Source organism: Elephantulus edwardii, unplaced genomic scaffold (genome assembly GCF_000299155.1).
Source record: "Elephantulus edwardii isolate Elephantulus edwardi_28Jun2011 unplaced genomic scaffold, EleEdw1.0 scaffold00008, whole genome shotgun sequence".
Lineage (NCBI taxonomy): Eukaryota > Metazoa > Chordata > Mammalia > Macroscelidea > Macroscelididae > Elephantulus > Elephantulus edwardii.
The window spans coordinates 8620273-8628059 of NW_006399758.1; positions in this window are offsets into that span (position 1 = coordinate 8620273).

Sequence of the window (7787 nt, forward strand, 5' to 3'; positions counted from 1 at the left end):
GAGGGTGGAGGGACAGCGCAGGAGGGGAAGACCCTCTATGAGATGGATTGATTCGGTGACTGGGGTAATCGGGATGGGTGTGTCAGAGGTGGTGAGGTTGGCGCAGGATAGAGCAGGATTTAGGGCTGTTGTGCATAGGGTCGCTATGAGTCGCAAACGACTCGACGGCACATAACAACAACAATAACAACTCTCCTTAGTTTCAAGTCACGTTATTTAAAAAGAAAAGCTGGTTATTACCCTGGTTATTTTGAAAAAAAGGTGGATTTTCATGCTGACTTTCTAAATAATTTATAATGAAATTGAAATTATTAATGTATACATAAGGCAAGTAATGCAATAATTAAGGGGAAGCGTGAATATTGGCATCTCTTCAAATACACCTTATCACAGCTCTTGTAATTAAGAATATAGCAAGAAAATCTCTGAAGGGAAATGTGTTAACATTTGCTTGAAGATGTCCTTTAATACATTGATGAGTAAGTGATAAGGTATTATTAGCTTTGGGGGGAGGTCGTAAGATAGGTAGTAAAGAAACCTTCATAAACTTCCTTGGCATGGGTATTATGCTGGATTATGAAGCAAACAGAGAACAATGATAAATGTATTATAATTGCAAATCACATACTTTATTCGGGGTGACAAGGTCCAAAGCCTATTTATAATTTCACATAAAATCAATCCAAAAGTTAAGGCATTAAAGGCAGTCCAAATATTAATAATCAATCAAGTATTAATGTCCAATAATTATGTCTAGAAGAGCAATAATGTCAATTTGAAGACTAAGGTGTGCATGATCCAAGCTACATTCTTCATAATTACTTGCTATGCATCTGAGAACTGGACAGTCACTAAGGATGAGAGAAGAAAAATTGATGCCTTTAAGTTGTGGTGCTGGAGAAGAGTATTGAACATAGTGTGGACTGCCAAGAGAACAAACAGATCTGTACTGGAGAAGGTGAAGTAAGGGTACTCCCTGGTAGCAAGGATTTTGAAGCCCGTCTCATATCCTTTGGGCATGTGGCCAGGGAGACACCAGTCCTTTGAGAGGGACATCATGCTTAGAAAGCTGGAGGAACAGCACAGAAGAGAAAAAGATCCAGGATAATATGGATTGACTCAGTGACTGGAGGAATGGATTAGGTCTGTCAGAAATTATGAGATTGGCTCAGAATAGGGCAGGTTGCAGAGCTAATGTTTGCTATGAGCTGCAGGTAACTAGATGGCACATAACAAGAGCAACTAACTATGCAAAGGCATTTGACTGTGTGGATCACAACAAATTGTGGCTAAACTTAAGGAGAATGGGAATCCCAGAACACTTGATCACGCTTATGCAAAAACTGTACTCAAACCAGGGTGCAGTCATCAGAACAGAGCAGGGAAACACTGCATGGTTCAAAATCAGGAAAGGATTGTGTCAGGGACGCATCCTATCTCCATACCTTTTCAATCTACATGCAGAACAGAATCAGTCAGGAGGTTGGGCTTTATGAGGAGAAATGTGGCATCAGGATGGGTCATCAACAACCTGCGTTATGCAAATGACACAACCTCCCATGCTGACACTTCTGAAGGACTTGCTGCAGAAGGTCAAGAACTGTTCTCTTCAAAATGGATTGAAGCTCATCATCAAGAAAACAAAGATTCTCACTACTGCATCAATTGGTAGCACCATAATAGATGGAGAAGAGACAGAATTGTTAACAATTACAGCTTGCTCAGCTCCACAATCAATACTTATGGCACTAGCAGTCAGGAAATAAAAAAGACTAATTGCATTGGGAAAATCTGCTGGCAGGGACCTCTCCAGAGTACTGAGAAGCAATGATGTCAGTCTACAGACTAAGGTGCACCTGATCCAGGCCAGAGACTTCACAATTACCTGCTATGCATCATAGAGCTGACAGTCACTAAGGATGATAAAGGAAGAATTGATGTCCTTGAGTTGTGTTAGAGAAGAGTCTTGAACATGAACCACCAAGAGAAAAATAAGTCTGTCTTTGAAAGGGTGAAAGCAAGTTTCTCCTTGGATGTTAGGATTTTGAAGCTCTGTCTCACATATTTTGGGCATGTGGCCAGGAGTGACTGGTCCTTGGAGAAGGGCATCATGCTTGGAAGGGTGGAGGGACAGGGCAGGAGATGAAGACCCAGAATGAGATGGATTGATACAGTAACTGAGACAATGGAAGTAGGTGTGTTGATGTCAGTGAGACTGGCTCAGGACCGGGCAGGCTTCAGAGATGTTGTACATAGGATTGCTATGAATTGGAAGCAACTCAACAGCACTTTAACAACAACAACAGTATTTAAATAAGTCAAATATTCGCCACATCAGACTATCCATCACATAATCCAGCAGGAGAGCTGTAAAGAGTGGAGAGATGTGAGACAAAATGTTTTATTCTTTCTGATGCCTCTGGTTTTTGAAGCTAGAGGATTCAGTTTAACTACAATATTCTATGTGCAGTGTCTAAGTCTCTTAGAGCCAGATGTCACCAAGTAAAGTTTCTCACAGTCCTTTGTTGTAAATACGTTTGAGGTATACTAAACCATCTTTAGGGCATCTATTCCATAGATAAGCACATTGCTACTATCCTGCAAGATAATTTTGAGGGGAACAATCAATCCAATCTGTAGTGTTTTATTTCAAGATTAACATATTGGACTTCTGAATTTAATATAGTATTTTTCAATTAAACGGTTAGTTCTCTAATCCCATACAGCATCTTTTGATTGACATAGGGAGAGGTCTAGTTCTCCACTTAGCCTTATCTGTCTGGCACACATTTGCTTGCTAACTTCTAACATTCATAACTTTCTATACTTCTTTCTTTGTTTCTAACAGTAAGCTTTTAACACTGACACACAATTGTATACAAATTTCTAAATCTTAGCTTTAACAACTTCATTCTATATTTTCCAATATATTCTTAACACTGACACTTTCTTATTGCTTTCTAACATTCTTTTTTAATCTTTTATTATTATTAATTTTAATGAAAATTTGCAGATACTTTGGATTTCCATTCATTCATTGTTGCAATTTTCTCCCTGCCTACCCCTCTCCCTCCAGTTCACACATCTCTTTGAAAAGTAAAAGAAAAATTCTTTCATTTTTATACAATCCCTCCCCCCAGGCCCACTCCACTAAGCAACCTTCATTCTGGACTCCTGTCATGGCAATAATACCTAATCATATATCCCTTTTAAATAGTTGTCTCCCTCATCTGTTTCAATGCAGTATACATTATTTATACCATCTTTCTCAGTCTCCCCTAACCCCGATGTCAATCCCGTTTTACAACAGGGCACTATGCAGTATTTGTCCTTTTGTGACTGAGATATTTCACTCAGCATAATGTCCTCCAGGGTCACCCATTTTGAATATTTTATGAGTTCCTTTGCTATTGTGAACAAAGCCATGAGAGAGATGCCTTCTCACATTCTTAACTTAAACTTCATTCTGTATTTGTAACCATATGCTAGAAAACGTGCCACTACAATTTTATTTCACTTCTCACAATTGCTCTTCTAGCAATACTTAACACAGCAAATATAATACCTTCCAGGCAAACATGATACATAAAATTTATATTCCTCGTTTAACATAATTTTAGCTAACATACATGTTTACACTGTTAATAGTATGTCTCCATCATCTCTTAATTTCTCTACCCCTTTTACGCCAAGTACATTGTACATCCCTTGCTCTTCACCCAACCTGTTCCAGTATTTCATTTGTCATCAAATTTCCAGAACAATAACCATTTATTTATCAAGACAATTGTAATCATATGTGTGCAACCATGAATTCAGGATGTTTTTTAAATTTTATTTTTCAGAATCACTTTTTCTGTGACTGTGTTCCTGCAGTTTAGAGCAGGCCTCAGACAGCACTGGGACTGGCATCCCAGAAGCAAACTCAAGGACAGAGTTCTACACTCATTTGGGGGTGTGTGTGTGTGTGCGCGCGCGCGTGTGTGTGTGTGTGTGTCTAGCAACTGAAAATACACTTAAATGCCAACAGCATTGATTGCACATATAGTATCATAAAAACGTATGTAAGAGACAAATTAGAACTGTTTTTTTACACTACATTGTCACCTCAAATAACAGTAAAATAAGAGTAACTTTCACTGATATAAGATTCTATCTATGTTAATAGGTCAGCTGCAATGACTTCCAATAGGTTAGGGGCATTCAAAAACTGTGTATTATGGCAGATAGCTGGAACACAGAAGCTTTTAAATTGTTTGAAAAGGCCTTTTATTATATGTGTATTTATGTTGATTACAACTGGACACGTTATTATTGAGCATTTTACAGTGAAAAATCTAGATACACATGAACTACAATCTTGATTATTTTTAATTTAAATAAAATGCACATAATAAATGTATTTTCATATATTTGGTAGCAGGAGGAGCTCAGATATAATTGTCTAAGTTTAAGATGATGGAAAATAGTTACTTAAGTTTATTGTTTTGTTGCTGTTGTTGTTGTTGTTGTTTAGTGAAGTCAATCAAGTTGCCTGCAACCCATAGTGACTCTATGCACAATACCTCTGAATCCCATCCTATCCTGAATCAATCTCACTGACTCCATCACACCTACCCTATTACCCCAGTTTCTGTGTCAATCCATCTCTTCCATGGTTTTCCTCTCTTACAGTGACCCTCCACCCTTCCAAGCATGATGTCCTCCCCCAAGGACTGGTCTCTCCTGGTCATATGTCCAAAGTATGTGTGACAGCACTTCAAAATCCTTGCCTTCAAGGAGAAACTTAGTTTCACCTTCTCCAGGACAAACCTCTCTGTTCCCTTGGCAGTCCATGGAATGTTCAACACTCTTCTCCAACACCACAATTCAAAGATACCTTCTCTGTCATCCTTAATTGTTGGCCAGCTCTCTGAAGTATAGCAGGTAATTGCAAAAAATCAACAGCTGGATCAGGTACACCTTAGTCTTCTGACTGAAATTTTTGCTCTTCAGTACTCTGGAGAGGTCTCTGACAGCAGATTTTCCTGATTAAATTAATCTTTTTATTTCCTGATGACTGATGCCAAGAGTGTTGACTTTGGAGTCCTAAGTTTAGAGTGATAATAAAAAATAAATAGTTGTCAAAATTAGAGACAATAATTAAAGTGATCTCTGTAATGTTGATTTTCCTGACTGATGAGCTAGTTGAGAGATTGTTGCTCAAAAAACTAATGATCTGTGATCAAGTCGCTCTGACATAAAAAAATAAAACCCAATGAACAAAAGAGAAGTTACTTGAAGAGTGCACCTGCACCACGGAAGCCTGATAAACCAACTACTGAACACCAAACACAGGACGTCTGACAAACTTAACGGTGAAGGATAGTATTAATAAAATCCAGAATTGTATCTAAATTCCAGTACCCAATAAGTTTAAATGAAATTGGACTTTCTGCACTTTTGAATTTTGGCTTTTATTACTAGTAAACTTCTGTGTAATAAGATTCACCATCTTGTTTTGCCTCTGTATCAATATAACCATGTTTAACTTCTCTGTGTTTACACTCCTCTAAGCTAGTTAAGTTGGTGTTGTAAATAGTTTTGTGCAGGGCTATTAAAATTTCAACCTAAAACTATGATCTCATATTCTGGACAAATGTTACTGTTTTAAAAAGTAAGGAGGATGCCATATTGAGATGGAAAGCACCATTTTTCTCAGAAAGGTAGATTGCTTCTCCAAATAAGAGACTCTTAAACTCCTGGGAGATAGATAATATTGACTCAGTAGTGAGAATCATTGTTTCTCGTTTCTGCCTGTAGAATCTTGGCACTGTTTGTAAAATCTGAGCTATTTGTAGAAATTTAGCACTGTTTGTGGAATATGGGCACTGTTTTCCAGTGGAAGGAATACAGAGGCACTGTATTAATAAGAACTGGTCAGTGTTCAACCATTTCCAGATGTAACACATGACCACTAACTGATGGGACTTGAAAGACTCCAAGCTGCACTAAATTCATTCCTGAAAATCAGGTCTCCAAGAATGGATGAAATATCATGTAAGATATTTGAACAAATGAATGCAGCACTGATTTGTCCACTTAACTGGTCCAAAAGTTTGGAACACAGTCACCTTGCCACCCAACTAGAAGAAGTCATATTTGTACTTATTTCAAAGAGTGATTCAACATGAAGTAGAAATTATGCAACAATACCATTAATATAACATGCGAGTAAACTCTTACCAATGATAATTTAAAAATTACCTAGTTTAATGTGGTAGACCAAGAAAGAACTGCAAGATATTAATCTGGGCTTGGAAGAGGACATAGACTAGGAAAATCATTGCTAACACTAGTTGGATCTTGACTGAAAGCAGAGATTACCAGAAAGATATTTCTCTGTCTTTTCTTGACTTTGTAAAGACATTTGATTATACGAGTAATAATAAAAGCATAGTAGATCGTAGATTCAATATGTAGTTTACAGACTGTGTAAATTGTGGATAATATTGATAAAAATCAGAATTCCAGAACATTTATTCATGCTTGTGCAGAACCTGAACAGAGATCAAAAGATAGTCTTTGGAAAGAATGAGAAGATATTGCATGGCTTGAAATTAGGAAATGGGTTTGTTGGATTATATCATTTTAGTGTGCTTACTTCATCCATCGTTGAGCATTTCAGAAACAGGACTTTCCAAAAGCAGCATGTTATTATGATTGAAAGAAGACTCATTTATAGCAAATAACATGTAGATGACACAACCTTGCCTCTTGAAAGCAAAGAGGACTAGAACCACTTACTGATAAAGACTGAAGACTACAGCCATTAATATAAATTATATCCCCATATAAAGAAAACAAAAATCATATCAATTGAGCAACAATATCATAAAAAAGACAAAGAAGACTCAAACTGTTAAAGACTTAATTTTACTTGACTCTACCTCCAATCAATGCATATAGAAGTTGTAGTCAAGAAATTATATGAGGAATGATGTTGTTGTCATTAGGCGCCAACAAGTCAAGGATGACTCTTAGCAACATTATAAACAATAAATCTAAACCCTATTTTATCCTGTGCGGTCCTCACAATCTCTGACATATTCAAGCCCACTCCTGTAGTCACTGGGTCACCCTACCTAGTTGAGGGTCTTCTTCTCCTTCTCCATTTTAAAGCATGGTGCCCCTCTCCTAGCAACATATTCAAAGTGTGTGAGACACAGCTCCATCATCTTTGCTCCCAAGAAGCACTCTAGCTGCACCATCTCCAAGACATATCTCTTTGTTCTTTTGGCAGTGTCGGAGATATTCAGCATTCTTCTCCAACACTGTAATTCAGATATATCAATCTGTAATCTTTACATTGTACAGCTCTCAGCTGAATAGCAAGTGACTAAAAAGACCATGACCTAAATTAGGTTTAGCTTAGTCCTAACTGAAATCATTGCTCCTCAATAATTTGGAGTGGTCCCTTGACTTTCCCAGTACAATATGTCACCTGATCTCTTGACTACTGCAAGCAAGTGTATTGATTGTGGGTCCAAGTAAAATGAAGTCGTTGACAGTCTCAATCTTTTCTCCATCTATCATGACGTTAGAGAGCTCTGTTGGCCTAGCAGGTAGAAAGTTATGATGCTGAGCCTAAGGCGGATGATTTTATTCTGTGGCCCTCAAGACTGGTTTTAATTGTTTTTGGTCAAACATTCTTCTAAGTGGTATAGGACTGGTGTCCATTTGCTGTACAGAGGTAACTCGTGGTTGTTGTGATGCTAAACACTGTGACACTGATATGTCAAATGCAA